Source organism: Lithobates pipiens, unplaced genomic scaffold (genome assembly GCF_037356315.1).
Source record: "Lithobates pipiens isolate NorthernLeopardFrog02 unplaced genomic scaffold, aLitPip1_a1.2 Scaffold_18, whole genome shotgun sequence".
NCBI classification, from domain to species: Eukaryota; Metazoa; Chordata; class Amphibia; order Anura; family Ranidae; genus Lithobates; species Lithobates pipiens.
The window spans coordinates 602,896,349-602,900,102 of record NW_027507758.1 but is presented as its reverse complement, the minus strand read 5'-3'; positions in this window follow the sequence as shown (position 1 = coordinate 602,900,102).

Below are 3,754 nucleotides of genomic sequence, written 5' to 3'. Positions count from 1 at the left end.
TTGCACAACCTTCTTAACTTGTTTTTCCTCCCAGTCCTCTCCTGGGAGTTCAATGGCCATGCTCGCTTCTGAGTGGGTGCCTTCTGCTTCGCAACACTGGACCACTGTGGTGGGGTCCATAGTGGTACCAGGGGGTGGGTTTGCTTGCAGAGTGACAGGATCCTGGACGAGCCCCCACGTGTAGCACTGACCCCCGAAGGAGCTGATGATTTAAATTGGGCCGGCACTCTACTGAGAAACCCCCCTTCTGAATGACTCTGTCCCCTTGGCACAACTGTGGTGCAATAATAATACAATACAGTGTAAACAATATCATGTACCTGTGTCTATCCCTCAGGATCTTCTGACTCCACCTGGTGGGAAAAGACAGTAAACCACACACTTGTACTCTTAAACAGGAATACTTTTACTGAAAATAGGTGGTTACAGAGTTTGCACTGTCATTCCAACGTAGAACGTCAGCACAGCATAAATCAACAGTCAAATACAATAAACAGCATGCAGGTATGTTGCTATCTAGAACCGGGAGCTCCCCTTATTTAATGTCTAACGAGAGGCCTCACTTAATGTATTTCCTCCTTTATCTTCTTTCTTCGCTAGGTTAAATAGTTTCTCAAATAATTGTAATCCAAAGGGGTAAGTAGAGAAAGTTAACTTAAAACACTCCAGGTGTAACTCCAGAAACTTGTAATCCCACTTAGATAACAAAGTGTAAAGGGCCTTGGGCCTACTAATTGTCAGTTGCTCAGTTGCCCTTCCATGGGACAACAGGTCCCAGCAAGGCCTATTAGTAAGTCTAAGTATGTGTAATAGGTTAAACGGTGGGCCGCAAACCCGCTCCCAATCAGATAAGAGTTCTGAGTGATGGCTTGAGTCCTACAGCTGCAGCTTGCTTCCGCTGACTAGGCCAGATGCTCCGTGTCACTCCACCGACTGGATCCGACTCTCCGCTGCTCCAACAAGCGTCTCCGATCCCTGTCTGTCTGATCACCAGCTCTTGGCTCCGTCAAGTCACCTAGCAAACAGTCCGGTTTGCACTCCGCGGTAACTATCTACCGATGCGTCTGAGAACCTTCCACACAGTTCAACACAGGCAGGCAACGTGGATCCAAGAGACCTAAAATGGCCGCTGCAGTCCTTTTTATACCCTACCCAGCATGCACTGCATATCAAAGTGTTCATGGGTAGGTAACAAAGACTCCTGGGTAGATAAAGTCAAAATGACCAAAGTAAACACAGTCACTTCCTGTTATCTTTCAACACCATAGAAAAGAAAAATAGCTAAGGTCCAGTTCCAGTTTTTGGTCACTAGATGGCATCCAATACTAGTGAATACATTGTCCATAGAGTTACATTGTACTTCACATTCATTGCATTAATACACCATTATATCCCTGCTACACAAGCCATATGAACTTTTGACTACGAGGAGCAGATTTTTAGGTACAGCTTGGAGTTCTGTAGCTCAGCTCCCACTACGGCAACTAAGCTCCAGGTCTGCTTCAGCTCTGGAGCTTATCTAAAATAAAACTTCAAATATTGATGTGGCTTTGGAGCTTATCTGAAATTAAATGAGGGCTGCTACTCCAGCCCTGGAGCTTAACTAAAATATAACAAGTTCTATGGCTATGGCTTTAGAGCTTATCGAAAACTAAATGGTGAGCTATTTCAGCTCTGGAGCTTACCTAAAAAAACACGAACGAACCTCAACTCCAGCTTTTAAGCTCATCTAAAAGAAAATGATGAGCGTTGTTCTAGCTCCAGAGCCTGTCTAAAACAAAATGGTGAGCTCTGCTTTGGCTTTGGAGTTTGTCCACAATAAAATGATACCCCCCTCCAGAACATATCTAAAATAAAATGATGAGCTCCAACTCTACCGCTAAGCTTTTCTGAAATGAGGTGGCTTCACTGGCTTGTATTGCTCAAAGGGCCACATCTTTGGAGACCACTGATCTAAAGTAAAAACTTTGGAGTTTATCTAAAACAACATGGTGAGCTTCTTCAGAGAAAAGATGAGCTCTACTCCAGCTTCGGATGACCTCTGCTGTGCTGATCCCTCTCCAGGAGCTTATCTAGCCACTTCAGCTCCAGAAGGTTTTACCCCCTTCCTGACCAGGCCATTTTTTTGTGATACAGTACTGCGTTGCTTTAACAATTGCAACACTTACCCAAATAAAATTGATATGTCCTTTTTTTCCCCACAAATAGAGCTTTCTTTTGGTGGTATTTAATCACATCTGCAATTTTTTTTTCTTGTGCTATAAGCAAAAAAAGACTGACAATTTTGAAAAAAAACAACAATATTTTTTACTTTCTGCTATAATATATATCCAGAAAAAAATAAAAAAATCGAATTTCTTCATCAATTTAAGCCAATATGTATTCTGCTAAATGTTTCTAGTAAGAAAAATCCCATTAAGGGTACTTTCACACTAAGGCGCTGAATGCATCAGCATTAATTTTACCATCGCTTTTTCGGTCGCTGGCGGGGCTCTTTTAACCCCCGCTAGTGGGCGAAAAAAGGTTCTGCCGGACCCACTGATTGGCTCCCACTGTGTCCAATCACACGCACTCCCCAGAGCCGAAGATAAAAATCACAAGGGCTGCCCTGCTGCAGTATACAGTATCTCACAAAATTGAGTAGACCCCTCACATTTTTGTAAATATTTTGTAAACTCAACACACAGCCATTAATGTTTAAACCACTGGCAACAAAAGTGAGTACACCCCTAAGTGAAAATGTCCAAATTGGGCCCAATTAGTCATGGTCTGGGGCTGTATGAGTGCTGCTGGCACTGGGGAGCTACAGTTCATTGAGGGAACCATGAATGCCAATATGTACTGTGACATACTGAAGCAAAGCATGACCGCCCCCCCCCCCCCCCCCCTTCAGAGACTAGGCCGCAGGGCAGTATTCCAACATGATAACGACCCCAAACACACCTCCAAGACAACCACTGCCTTGCTAAAGAAGCTGAGGGTAAAGGTGACAAACTGGCCAAGCATGTCTACAGACCTAAACCCTATTGAGTATCTGTGGGGCATCCTCATATGGAAGGTGGAGGAGCACAAGGTCTCCAACATCCACCAGCTCTGTGATGTCCTCATGGAGGAGTGGAAGAGGATTCCAGTGGCAACCTGTGAAGCTCTGGTGAACTCCATGCCCAAGAGGGTTAAGGCAGTGCTGGAAAATAATAGTGGCCACACAAAATATTGACATTTGGGCCCAATTTGGACATTTTCGCTTGCCAGCAGTTTAGACATTTGACTTGCCAGCAGTTTAGACATTAATGGCTGTATGTTGAGGTTTTTTGAGGGGACAGCAAATTTACACTGTTATACAAGCTGTACACTCACTACTTTACACTGTAGCAAAGTGTAATTTCTTCAGTGTTGTCACATGAAAAGATATAATAAAATATTTACAAAAAATGTGAGGGGTGTACTCACTTTTGTGAGATACTGTATATACATACAGTATACATATGCAAATAATTATAAAAAGCAATAATGTATTTAACATTTTAGAATATAAATGTCCTATTATTTTTGGTTGTCAAGTGGATGTTTTGCACATACTTCGACTCTTTTCTGCACAAGTTCCCCTTGGCAACCACTAAATGTATTTTTTGCCATTTGCTTTATAGCACCAAAATATGCCACACATAAAACCTACATTGGGATCTTGTAATTTATTTTTGTGAGTCCTAAGAATATTTACTATCAGAAAACCACTCCAGAATGCATTTTGTGG